The sequence below is a fragment of the Felis catus genome, chromosome B3 (assembly GCF_018350175.1).
Source record: "Felis catus isolate Fca126 chromosome B3, F.catus_Fca126_mat1.0, whole genome shotgun sequence".
Taxonomy (NCBI): domain Eukaryota; kingdom Metazoa; phylum Chordata; class Mammalia; order Carnivora; family Felidae; genus Felis; species Felis catus.
In genome coordinates this window covers 79,288,714-79,303,680 of record NC_058373.1, presented here as the reverse complement: position 1 = coordinate 79,303,680, position 14,967 = coordinate 79,288,714, and positions in this window count along the sequence as shown.

The following is a 14,967-nucleotide window of genomic DNA, read 5'->3' as shown; positions in this document are numbered from 1 at the left end:
TGGGAATTTATAGCCAGAGCTATAAGTCTCTCCATGATTATCTAGTCTATCCCACCAAAAGCCAATTTATATCTGGAGAGATTCAGTTTTTGTCTGGTTGATGCAATATTCTGTAGTATTCTCTTTTCATTCCTCAAAGACGTGTAATGGGCTAGAAGAGTATTTAATAAGCATTAGATAATTATTGTTATCATATGATTTTATGTAATTTCGACCAGAAGTAAAGAAATCTGACATTTTAGGTAACCCGCAGTCTTATTACACAAGTAAACATACATTTTCCTTTAGGCATTTTAACATAATTAAAACAAATTTCAGATTTGTTTGCCTACTTATGCCAAAGCACAAGCTTTCAAAAGCCATGTTCATTATACCACAGTCAGGGAAGACAGTGAGACAGGGGGAATACTGTTTATTTGAATTAAACAGCCCTGGATTTAGAATTCAACTCCAATGCTTATTAAGGATTATATTTTCTGTATCTGTTTTTCATCTATAAAATTGGGATAATATTGTCTACTTTAGTGGATTATAGGTTTGTACTGTTTTAGGTATGAAAATTTTAATATCATAGGTAGTATATTTTAGCATATGTAAATTGCCTGATAAGTAGAAGATAGTAAATACCAACCTTTATAAATAGAGAACCATAGATTTTAGGGCTTCTGTTGAGAAATTGGAGATATTGGCAGATATGGAAATGATTCCAAAATCTTCCATGTGCTTCCTCATATTTCTCAGACACCTTGGCATTTATTTTGGACCATGAGAGTAGTTCTGACCAATTGGCTTTGGTGGGAACGTGTATCACTTTTTGGCTGAGATAATTACGAGTTCTGTGCCCCTTCATCAATCTCTTCCCCTACCACAGTGCCCTGTGAAACCAGATCCTGAGATGATGGTGTCTCAACATAATAAGGTATCCATCATTTGGGTCTTTGAGTGACTCAACGGAGCAGATTTTTGCAGGAAAGTACAGACATGTGCAGTATCTAACATTTGTTATGTTGGGCTCCTTATATTTAGGAATTAAATTATCACTGCAGTGTGATTAATAATCGAACCTAACCCAAACACTTGGTTTTATTAATAAGGAAACTAAAGTCCAGAGAAGTCAGTTTGTGTAATAACCAAAACTAGAAAGCAAAGATTAAATGAATATAGAGATATTGGAGCCTTTTCAAGTGTTATGTCTTATGAGTTACAGAGTATTTCTTCAGTTCCTGTATGTAAATAGATCTAATATATATTCCTAAATTCCTGCAGTGAAACTGACATCTCAAGTTAGTTTTTTATCATTTTTTTCTCCCTTCCATCTGTATTCAGTATAAAGTCCTCCTGATCAGGCCAGATAATCTTCTGGAAAAGACCTTCTTGTCTATCTATTCTTGTCTTCGTCTCTATCCAAATATCATTATTTTTGTGTTTGAAGCTATGGGCCAGATATCAAATCCTATTCATTAAGAACATATTTGAAACCAGAAGTTCTTTTTTCAGATTCTTTTCTCTAAGTAGCAGTTGGTTAAATTAAAAAAAAAAATAAATGTGAATTTAAAGTACTTTAAGTTCTAAATTGAATTAATCAGGTACTACATGCTATAAAGGATTTTTTTTAATGCCATTTGCCCTTAATGAAACTTCTTATTATGCTGAGATAGGTATGGACTGAAGTTTCTGGTTATAATTTGAATTTGTTTTCCCAATTATTGACTTAAAGTATCGACTTGAAGGTATTGACTTATTTTTGTAAATGTAGTGTAGTGATAAGAATTGGGATCATTTAAATCTGTATTTGACAAACTCATTTACTTAATCCTTGAAATTTTATTCCTGTGCCAAATAATTTGAAGATTAAAAGCAGTCTGCTGTGTATTTTATGGAAGTAGGAATGGTTGTTAAGAATGAACATAGGGCACCTGGGTGGCTCAAATGGTTAAGCTTCTGATTTTGGCTCGGGTCACGATCTCATGGTTTGTGGATTCAAGCCCTGCATTGGGTTCCATGCTGACAGCAGGGAGCCTGCCTGGGATTCTCTCTCTCCCTCTCTTTCTCTGCCCCTCCTCTGCCTGTGCTCTTTCTCTCAAAATAAATAAATAAACTTCTAAAAGAAGTGGAAGTATAGAAAGAGAAAATAACTGCCAGAATACATACATTTAAAAGCAAAGAAGAGGAACAGGAGCCAGTGAAAAAGAAAGATTAGGCACAGTCAAGTGAATAGAAGTGTAGGCAATAAAATAAATTTTTAAGAATCATAGGATAGAGTTTAAAGAAATGGAAAACATCCCCTGGCTCTGAGAGATAAGGGTTATAACTAAGGAAAAGCATCTCATTTTGATGTTAAAGACATCTTTGGTGGTTTTTCACTATACCAATTCTTAAACTTCTTTTTCTCTTTGTAACATAAGATACATCACCACTCCCATCAGCAACAAGGCATTCATTGTTGCAACAGAAAATTATCAAAAGCAGTATCTTGTATCAGAATCTCATAGTAGGACATGGGCAGTTTACAAATATTTCAAGTTATTCAGATCCAGTGCCTGAGGTGGTCAAGTGACTCTTTCCTCCACCCCAGTGAGAACCATTATTCTAAAGTAGTTTTTTTCAAACTCCCCTCTGGGCAGTCCTGGAATTCATAGATCTAGCTTTGGCGTCTATGAGTCGACTGTGAAAAACATTTAAATTCTATGTTTTCATTTTAGTTGCAAATCTAAAAAATGACATAAACATAAATCATCTCATTGAACATACACTTGCCACATGGCCGGTGCTCGTGTGTGCATCTAAATATATGTTTTAGGAAGTGAAGGACGGGTGTAGCTCCATCAGCGTATGATGTACGGATGATGGTTTCCCAGTCCTAGTGGACAAGTGTGTGGCAGAGCTACAGGATGACGTGCATTTGGAAGTATAAGCACTTGAGCTCAAAAGAAGCAGGGCAGTAACCAGCCATCTCATATTCATTTTATGAGCCGTGTTTTGTGGATTCCGTCTTTGTTCACACCAATCATTAACAGTAATACTAAATCTATGTACGTTAATGCTGTTTCTTCTCATGGCACTAATTGGATTACATAGGCATTTAACATAGATTGCAACAATACAGTGGAACTAAATTTATCTTTAGGCAAGAAGACAAATTTAGAGAATTCTCAAGGGATATCTAATTAAAATTGACATTTTAAGATTGCTCCCTCAAAGAGTTTAGGTTAGGTATAAGGTCTGATGATCATGAACCAGAATTTGAAGGCTTACTATTATTCATATATTTTCTAAAACCAGGTTATTTAGATAGGCATAAGTGTTATTGATACAAAAATATGGAAGCATGGGGACACCTGGGTGGCTCAGTAGTTTAAGTGTCCGACATCAGCTCAGGTCATGATCTCGCGGTTCGTGAGTTCGAGCCCCGTGTCGGCTCTTTGCTGACAGCTCGGAGTATGGATCCCGCTTTGGATTCTGTGTCTCCCTCTCTCTCTGCCCCTCCCCTATTCGCACTCTGTCTGTCTCTCTCTAAAAAATAAATGTGAAAAAGATTTGTTTTAAAATACAGGAGCAGATTAGATATAAAATTGTGTATTATGCTACATTGTATTATCAATAACACAACTGAATATTTTCTGAAATAAATATATCATCTGATATTTATCTGATATTTATTCATTTATCATTTATTAGTTTTCCAGTTTGTGCTTATTTATATTTTCATGGTTACATCATCATATTGATAACATTTATACAGCATTTAAGTTAAATTTGCATTTATGCATATTTAAATAACATGGAAATACAAATAATTGAACACTGCCAATGTAGTAGAAGAGTATTCTGTTCTAAGAGGTACATATCTCAAATATAAGAAAAACTGTTCAGTTTATTTCATAAAATAATGTGGATGGAAGCCAGCTTCCTTTCATCTAAGGACAGTCTATGGTGAGAAATCAGTGGTTGTCGTGATATAAAACATCTATTAGAGAAATGTGGCAGAAAAAAGAATAAGAACAATTGGGCAGGTGCTAGATAAATCAGCTGAGTTAGGCAGGCTGGGCCAAGATAGGAAAGACCTAGGCATCAAGTGAAGCCAGTGGGTTAGAAAGCCTCAGAGGGAGAGGCCAAGGAGAGCCGATTATGGTGGAACATGATCTGTCCTGACACTCGCCATATGGAAATGCACTGATAACACATGGCAACTTGCCACATGGCTTCAGTCCATGAAGCAGCACTATGTAAAAAAAAAAACTGAGACACCATCCCCACCGTCCCTCTCCAGAGGTCTCTTGTTGGTAGGGATCACCAGCCTACCCTGGTGAGAAGATTCATTGAGGATAACTTTTAAAATTAAAATTCACTGAGGGGCACCTGAGTAGCTCAGTAAGTTGAGCATCTGAGTCTTGATTTTGGCTCAGGTCATAATCCCAGGGACATGAGATCAAGGCCTGCATTGGCTCCATGCTGAGTGTGGAGCCTGCTTAGGATTCTCTCTCTCTCCTCACCCTCTGCCCCACTCCCCTGCTCGCTCACAAGCTCTCTCTCTCCAAAATAAAATAAAAATGAAAATGAAATTCTCTGATTCCATGTCAAACATTCAGAATCTAAATCTTCACGAGAATGATGGAGTAGGCAGTTCATTAGACACGAGCTGGAAGCAAAGGTGGTGATAGATAAGTGACATGTTAGAAGCCTGAGGGTACAACACCCTGACTTTGTGGCTTTTAACATCCTGGCCTTAAGGCTTCCAGCACCTGGGGCTGACAGACCAAGAGCCACAGGTTCACAACATGCACTCTCTTCTGTTCCAGGCTAACTTATAGCTTCATTGTAATATATTTACATTGTGGTTTTGACTGCCCAGGCCCCCAGGAAAATGCCATGACAGTTCTAGTAAGAACCTTGTGGAGACAAAAGCTCCCGATCCCCAACCAGTAGGGGGAGTCCTTTAGATGGGTTGGAAAGGACCTGAGTCAGACACCGCTCTAGCTATGACCCATAACCTACGCAAACATAAAAAGAAAAACACCCTTAACCCCAGTGCATTTGCCACCTGTGGGCCCGCCCACTCTGACTTCTTGAGAGTGTACTCTCCTTAACAAACTGTTTTGTGCTTGCTACCTTCCTTCCGGTTGTCTTTATTTCAGCGTGGATCCTCCCATAAATCTTTTGTGGGGAATCCAGGAACTGAAACCTCAGTTTGCACAACACAGACTCTCCCGCCAGTAACATGATGAGTCCAGGAAGCTGTGTTTTTAATAGGTTTCTAACGAATTCTGACCGTCTGGTACTTCGTGTGGCATAGTTGAAGTCAGTGTTTCTTAAAATGTGACCAGCAACACTTCTAAGTTCTCAGGCTCCATCCTAGTCCTGAAAATCCCCATAAGTAGGCCTGAGAAATTTGTATTTTCACAAGCCATCCAGATGATTTTTGAGGCATGGTAACCTTTGGGAATCACTGGGTTAATAAGAAACCAGTTGAAACTGGATCTCTGAAAGTGGGGGCCCAGTCATGGTTGTCTTTTAAATTAATACCTAGATGGTATTAATATGTAGCTGTGGTTCAGAAACATCGCAATAAATCATAGAACAGAGCATCTGAAGGACATTTGGTTGACAAGGGTAGAGTAACAAATTAATTTACGGAACAGAGGAAAGCCTCCCTCCCAGACTTCCTCCTATATATAATTATGCTAATCAAAGCACTTCTTTCTTATCCACATCCCTCCACACCTAGATCGTCCTCTTCTATTTACCTTACACACATTCTCACATCAGTGACTGATAGTTGATTGAATTAATCATTTAATACATTAGTGCCAAACAGTATCTTTCCTCTAAGAGATATAAGGAGTGATGTCTACATACAGAACCCATGCTTACTTTTCTACACGTTCTTGCTCTGATTTCATGTTTGTTGTTCCAGGGAAGATTGGACAAGTTGGTGATAATGATATTGTAGGTAGGAGTAACTTTGAGTCTGCTCTAATTTATTTAAAAAGGTGATTATTTGCAAAAGTACTGGAGGCATACCTCACACTTAAGGCACACCACAATTTAACCATTTCAAGATTGAGAAGAACAAATTAACATATGTGGGCACTGGTCAGGTGTTTGACTCCAGCTTTATAACCTTTTAGCCTGAGAGACACAGGAAAGAGTGCATACAGATGGGTTGGGTGGCCTCCCTTAGGCCCTTCTTCTTTGTGTAATCACAATGGGCCCCAAAGTGAGGGGCTGAGGGTTTCATCATCACCCTAATTCCCATAGTCAGTTTCCTTTAAAACTAGCCCCCTCTACCACTTCTTGAGACATAGTAGGGAAAAAGTCATGCAAAGGAAAGAAGTATCAATATTTTAGGTATCTAGCATAGAACTGGCATGAAATGGTACAAAATATTTGTCTATTAGGTCATAGATTAGCTGTTGCCAGGATTATCCCATCTGAGATCCTCATTTTACGTGTAAAGAAACTGAGGCCAAGGAACTTTGTCCCTACCCTTCTTCACATGTGCCATTCTCTTCTAGACATGAGTCAGCTCAGAGAAAGCGTAGGTGAAGGTGAGTAGGCTGATCTCATTTCTTTCTGTGAGTCACTCCTAGAACTATAACTCATTCTCCAGAGCCTTGGAAAGCTGAACTCTTGACTTATTAGAAGACAAGAGAAACACTTGTCACTGAGAAAAAGAAAAATCCTGAATTGAGTAAAACAACAAAACAAAACAAAACAAAACAAAACAAAAAGGAAAGGACTGGGAACATTGGATAAATAACAGGAAGGGGATAAAGGAAGAGAGAAAAATGAACATGAATCCCAGATCATTTGATAAAAGGGTGTTACTTTTAGGTAATACATCAAGCATTACTTTCAGTTTAGGTTGAATTGTTTACAAAAGAAGTTATTATATTATCCACTGCCATAAGCTTCTCAGAGAAGCCTTGAAAAATAAGTACAGGCTGATGGGAATACGAGTCCAAAAAGAGGGAATAGAATTTCTTCATCCATTACCAATTCCCTTTTTCTTTGTTCATTTACTTACTCACACATTCATTCACTGAAGAAATATTTGTTGAGAGACTACGTAGACACAATCACTGCTGTCATGGAGCTTTTACTGAGTAATACAACTCAGAGACATGCTATAGTACAGAGTATGTAGAGAACTTTAGGATCTGTAGTTTGCTGTGGCAAAAGGAAAAGATTCACATGGCAGCACTGGGTGATGAAGCTTAAGACTGAGGGAGAAACTCAGAGACCTGGAGAGAAACTCAGAGAGCACATTAGAAATATTATGTAAGCTATAATGGGGAGGAATTGGAGGTAGCAAATTTGTAGGTATGGAGCTACTTAAGGAGCTATTTTATAGTCAAAATTAGAATGGGGAAAGACTACTGTAAACACTTTCAGTGGGGACAGACTAAATGGGGTGGACACTCCCTAAGTAAAGGTTGAGTAAGTAAAGTAACTTGGCATCTTTTTTACCATTTTGTTCTAGATGACGTGGCTCTGTTATACACAAAAATCTCCATTTTGTTTTTTAACTTACACATTCTTCCCTCCTAGTGGTTACCTTCATTATTTTTAGCAAATATATTTAAGCCCTTAGTTATCTGTCTCTAATTTATCTGCGTATGGATAAAATTAAGCTAAATGAGGTATATGATAACCTTAAGTTTTATCTTACAAACAATCTAGCAGTAGAACATTCATAAGTCTTTAAAAATAGAGAGTTGATAATGCCATGCTCATAGTGGAAGATTTTCAATATGTTATCTTAGAATTTAAGAGATGAACTAGATATATTTGATAAATATAAGAAAATGATAAAAATATTTGATTACACAAATAAAAAATCTTACTCATACCCCCAAATGCGCGCGCGCGCGCACACACACACACACACACACACACACACACACACACACAGAAAAGGACAGAAAGAGAGAAAGAGCAAGGATGAGGGCAGAATGTGTGTGGGTCACAAAGATTTTATTTTCACAAAACATTTGTGAGAACAATAGAAACTTTCATTCAAAAGGTTACAAATGAAGGTTAGATTATAATCCTTAACATGTACATTATACAGAATATTTGCTGTTCATGATTAAATAAAACAAGAAATTAAGGATAAAAATATATAAAAGAATTAAGTACTTGAGAAAAAAGCTTTTCTGAATAGCACATGTACTAAACAGCCAATCAAAACTGAAGCAAATGATTTACAATTTAAGAAAACAAATATGAATATATCAAAATACATGACCACAGACCAGGTTAAGATCTATGGCCTCAGGGGTGCCATAGATTAAGCGTAGAATATTGGTTAAGCATGGAATATGGGACTCAGGCTGTGATCCTACCCACATGGGGGTCCATGCTGACAGCATGGATCCTGCTTAGGATTCTTTCTCAAATAAATTCTAGAACCTTTGGTGCAACATTGGTCCCATAGTTAGTACTATTATAAGGTACACTTAACAATTTACCAGTAGGTTTGATCTCATGTGTATTTACCTCGATAAAGAAAAAGATAAAAGATTGAACAGTAAAATAGGAAAAAAAAGTACAATGAAGAGTACAATCCCAAGTTTGTACTTTGGACATGAATGACAGGGAAAGAACAAGCAAATTTACAATATTTTAAATTAAAAAAAGTATATTATTATGATAAATGTGGTATTATCAGTATTATACAAAAGTATTTATGAATACATGTCAGTAAATTAGAACGGATGACTAACTGGAAGAAATTTAAAGTGTAGTAAATGTTATACTAGTAGATAAGGCTGTAGGCCAAAATAATTTTATATGTACATTATATTTAACATCCAAGGAACCAGTGCATCTATGATGCTTAAACTATTTCTTAGCCTAGAAAAAGAAGAGCTTCCCAGTTCATTTTATAAAAAGTAAGGTATCACTAATAGAGAAGTCCCATACATTTATTTTTCATATAAAACTATAGACCAATCTCATTTGTTCACATAGAATTAATAATGTAAGTTATACAATTATATTCTGTACTATATTACAAATTACTTTATTAGTAATACATAATGATAAAAATATGGTTGCTTCCAGGAATCCACAGAGAGTTAAACTCTAGGAAATAAATCAACATGGGAGAGGAATAATTTATAGTGGTTGTGAGGAATAATGTATAGTGAGTGAGAGCTCTGCATCTAGACTGCTGGTTGCAAATGCTGATTATTTCACCCAAATCTATGTGTCAGCTTCCTGATTTTAAAGTTGGGGATAATGATATGACTTATCTCAATTAATTCATCAATATAAAATACCTCAGTTAATTCATCAAGATAAAATTATGCCTGGCACATAGTGAGAACTTCATAAGCATTAGCTATCATTAGCAGTAGTAAAACTAATGGCAAAAAACCTCCATGGAATTACATAAAATGATCCCCCAAACTACATGGCAAAATTCAGTTATTTCTGGAAAATTCCTTATAGGTAAAGTAGGAATCACAGATACACCCTGAATGTTATAAAATATTTATCAGAAACATCAAACATCTGAAATTAAATTAAATGGTGAAATATGGAATACTTTCCTTTTTAAGTCTGTATGAAGAGAAGGTAGTCACTATCATTTACCATTCTTGGAGGTTCCAGCTAATGAAGTAAGATTAAAACCTCCCCAAAAGTGAAAAATTGTCAAAAGAAACTGAAACATACTCATTATTTAGTTGATATGCAAGATATGAAATGTAGTTAGAATATGTGATAGAGTCTAGAAAAGCGAGTTTTATAAAGGTGGAGGATACAAAACATAGAAAGCTCAATAGCGTTTTTACTTACATCATTGAAAACCAGTTAGAAAATAAAGTGTAAGCAAAGATTCTAATCATCCTTGCATCAAAACTATAAAATATAAAGAAATAAATTTTGTAAGAATTATATAGTGTATATATTTCTATGTATGCATATACATAATACATACGTGTGTGTTTGTATATGCATGTGTACGACTTGCACACTTTACTGAAAGACATACATACAGTTTGATCTAAATAAATGTACAGGTAAGGAAGACATCAAACTGATAGAGAAAGTAAGGCTTTTTCAATAAATGGCTGGGAAGGAATTAGCAACCATTTGGAAGAAAATGAGCCCAGATCCCTGCCTTACTGCATATCTAAATAAAAAATTCTGAGTGGATTAAATGTATAAATATACTTGTGTATGGTATTTGGAATAAATATAACATTTTTCTTTAGGATTACAGAGCACTGAGGGGAGATTTAAGTGTTTTTGAAGATGGAGTTTGTTTTATAAATGTATAGGAAGAAATAGAAAAAAGAGGCTTTGGAGTACATACATGTTAGAGAATAGTAAAAGGAGTGACATCCCCAAGGAGATAAAAGGGAAAGTGACACAATGGTGTAGTGGAGAGGGTCCCATCCAAGAAGGGATAGCTCTTCATCTGCAGGTGGAACGCTGAGCTATGGCATGTGTCATTGTTTTAGGTTGTCGAGAAGACACAAAAAGAGCTCAATATATATTTTCTTTATGAAAACTAGCGATTGTGGTTGAAACATTATTTCCTGTAAGGGGTGGGGAGAATTTGTCCAGAAAGGCACTTGAGAAATGCTCTTTATCCACAGAAGTGAGAGAAATCAGAAAAGGTGGAAGCACCTAGGTGGCTCAGTTGGTTAAGCGTCCGAATTCAGCTCAGGTCATGATTTCACAGTTCCTCGGTTGGAGCCCCGCGTCGTGCTCTGTGCTGAGGGCTCAGAGCCTGGAGCCTGCTTTGGATTCTGTGTCTCCCTCTCTCTCTGCCCCTCCCTCCCTCCCTCCCTCCCTCTCTGTCTCTCTCTGTCTCTCAAAAATGAATAAAAACGTTAAAAAAAGTCAGAAAAAAGAAAAAAGAAAGTTGGAACATCAACACAGGGACACCTTGGTTTCAATGGCCTAAGGCTAACTGTGCGTTCTTCTGAGGATGTGTGTGGTTGCAGCAAGTGGCTAGCTAGATGAATTATAATGTCTCTGCTCTTAGCCGTGTGAACCCTTTTGGGATTTATCTGGCCATTTATGAAACATTTTCTTTTTCATTTCTTTTCTTTCTTTCTTTCTTTCTTTCTTTCTTTCTTTCTTTCTTTCTTTCTTTCTTTCTTTCTTTCTTTCTTTCTCTTTTTTTATGAAACATTTTCCTATTTCTCCAGTGTAGTCCCAGTCTATGTATATGGGCTGAGGAAAACTTGCCAGGCCAGAAGTCATTTTGGAAAGGAGTGATTCTTGTTCTCCAAATATTTTAGGAGCTTTTTCTGGAGACAGGGCTGTAGGGGCCAGCCTCCCTTAGCACCAAGGAGGTTACATAAAAACTCATGATGAACAAACCAGTAATTTTAAATTTATTTTCTATATTTTATAGCATAAATTCTTCTTTTTCTTCATTTCTTTACAAGCCTAAGAGATGGCCAGCTGACTTCTTTTGGGACAAAATAGCTGGAAGAAAAATAGGAGCTGTTAAGCTAAAACCTGCTATGCCAAGTTGTAAACGACAGCAAATTTTCATGGTTGAGTGGAAAAGAATCGTGAAAGACCCGGCTTATAATGGAAGTGCTGACAAAACCAGCTCTAGCAGCACAAACGCAGGACTATTACCAAGCCCTTAGGGTGGACTGGTTGATATCATTTGCGCTCGAAGCAGTTTAGGTGTTAAATTGCATGCAATTGCACAGTGTGATAAAACACCCTTCAAAGATATGAAATAATCCCTCTTTTTTCCTGCACTATTTTCTTACAGGAAGTCTTAACTCATAAATGGTAGTATTGGGTAATTTGTTTCTAGTAAAATGCAGTGTAATCCATTTAGTTACAATGCTTATCCCGTTCCAGTGGCAAAATGTAACAGGTGTAGGGTATATTCAATAGACAGTGAGCCTAATTTCACAGATTGAGATTTTCTTTCTTATTATTCCTTTACTGATTTTTAATGGCAATTTAAAACCATTTGACCAAAAGAAAACAGGAAAGTAGCCAGAAGTGGGGTGTTTAACGTGAAAATTTTAATGTAACTGCTCCTCTATCATCTCTTCTTTTCTAAGATTGAGAACACAATGAAAATAATCTGTTCCATTCTGGGGTTTATATGGTTTGCTTGCTCAATTTTGTTCACTAATGTCATTTTGGTTTAATTCAGTGAGCAACAGCTGTCATAGGATGATTAACCTGCAGCTGGGCTGATAGTACAGCAATAAAGTAAAAATGATTTTAAGTTTTTGGTAAAGTCTTCTTAAGAGTGACAGGCTTTAGAGGAGGATTTTTCTCTATCACTTTGTGGGGAATGACAACCTTGAATTGGTCATATAAAGACACATTATTCCAGGCACTATCTCTTAATAGAAATGTTGGTTAGAGGCGGTTTAAAATGTATCTTAGAACACATTTTGAAATAAAATCTTAGTATTATTTGATGACCCTTGATAGAAAAGATTGAGAGATATTCCTTTGGAGAACTAAGAAGAGAAGAATTGTAAGAACCAATGAAACGGTTGACCAGAAGATGGAACTATACTGTATGTTTCATAAATGCAGCTGCTTGTCAATCGCTTGGATTAACCTTTTTTGTGGGGGGAGGTGGGAGATTTAAAAAGTCATTATTATAACATATCAACACAGTAAAGTCAGGACAATGCCTAAAGACTAGCAAGAGCTATAGACAAACTACCTCTCTAGAAATCCTTTACACAAAGTTCTGCTGAACAAAGCTGAAAGTTGTATGTGAATATAGCCATCCATCCTTCCAACCAACCATCCATCCATCCATCCATCATTCTATTTATCCATAAAATATTTATTTTCTATTTTTCTATGCCAGCTATAGGCAGGTAGATCTTAGGTACTAAGGATACAGCAATGAATAAAATTTGATCCTTATCCTCAAGGAATTTATGGAACAATGAGTAAGACATTCAATAATAGTAAATGCATTGTTAGCACTACTAAAAAACAAAATCTTACAAATAGGCCATGTAACAGGCAAATGCTTTTTTTATGAATGGGTTCAAAGTGAGTAAGATGTGATTGTTTACATGTATCACTTTCTAGATAGCAATGTGAACTGCAGGAACTCAGGAATAACAACTCTCTCAACTCAGTGGGCTGTCTTAAGGAACCACAGGGAATCAGAACAATTGCTACTGCTGATTGAACCACAAATGTATGGACATGGCAAAAATGTTGCAACAAAATTTTCAAAATTTTAAAGAGATATGCATTTATCTCTGAAGCTATTGTAGTGAACTTAAGTCAAGGAACATGTCTGGAGAATGCAATGACCTTTTAAATGATATTTTCCACTTAGTTAATCTATACAGTGTAACAGCTTCAGAGGAAGATACCCTGGCTTGAATAGAGTTGCTTGTATGTTGTTTTGGACTTTTTTTCACTTAAGTGTAATTATTTTGGTTGATTGCTGAGCATAGGGATCTATGCCTATTGTCCTGGATGAGGCTGGGAATATTCTTCAGCTCATTAGTTGGATCCTCATGAAGTTCTGATATCCTTCAGATAACTGCTCTGAACCATATGCTTGTGTGTTTCCAGTTTCATTCTGTTTATTTACACACACACACACACACACACACACACACACACACACACACACAGGTTTTCTTTTTTTCAACAAAAACTGGATCATTGTTCTGTAATATATTTCCAAACAAAATTTCTGAAGTATCTGAGTAATCAATTGCGATATCAATGCATTTTGAAAGATACCTAATACAAATACAAGGATGGATTGTAATTAACCTCAAGTGATTCTGTTTATAGCCCTTGACATCGGTACTTGAAAGCAACTAATAGGAGATCTCAAGAAACCTATAATCTCAGTGCATGGGTGGGTTTGCCCAGAAGAGAAAGTACTCAGAAGATGGGTAGAAGGGAACTTCTAAGTTTTCTTTAAAGTTAATATCTTTCCCACCTGTTTAATTGTTAAATATATTCATGATTATTATGAGATTTTTTTTTATAGCTTCAGACTTGTGGTTAACAAGGTTAACAACCTTTGAAATAGAAAATTTTTACAAAATGTATTTAGTCATGTTTCTTCTTTGCCTGGTACTCTTTCAATTGGAATAATTGAGTCTTTAAGAAATTCCTTTTTTTTTTTGTTTGATTTTCCTTCTGTTTTATTTTTCTGGATATATATATATATGGATATATATATATATACACACACATATAATCTCCACACATATGCACATATATATATGTGCATATATATATACATACATAATCTGTATATATAATATATATTATGCATACTGTCTCCTGGTGCTATCTTTTTTCCCCCTCATTATCTTTATCACTTCATTCTTTTGTCAGAATATATATAGCTGATATTTGATTTTATTTACTACCTCCACAGTAGCTTAAGATTCAGTATGTTTTTCCTTGAGCTTTAGGATTTCATTTCTGAAATGAAGGTAATAATAACATATTCCTTATAGTCATGCATGAATTATAGCAGAATGCAAAATTAGTGCTTTATAAATTCTAGTTTATTGAATTGTGGTCAGAGAATGTATTCTATAAATGTTCTCTTTTGGAAATTACTGAGACTTATTTTGTTTCTTAGTGGATGACTAAGTTTTTCTGAATCTTTAGAAAAAATAATGTTTCTCCGTGAAGTGCAAAGCTCTCTGTATATGTTTACTAAGCACATTTGTCAATCACTGATTGAGTCCTGGTTATGTCACATTTCAAGCTATGTCATTCCACAGGCAGAGTTTGATCAAATTATTCTTATATTGACATTTTTTTACTTTATATACGTATTTTACATTTATTGGTGCATAAAACTCCTTCCTATGTATCTTTGAAATTTTTAATCTTACAAAACATCCCCCCCTTCTTTGTTTAATGACTTTAAGTTGAACTCTACTTATCTTTTATGATTATTCATGCTGGAAACCTTATGCTTCCAACCAGATCCACCCTCCACCCTTTTCT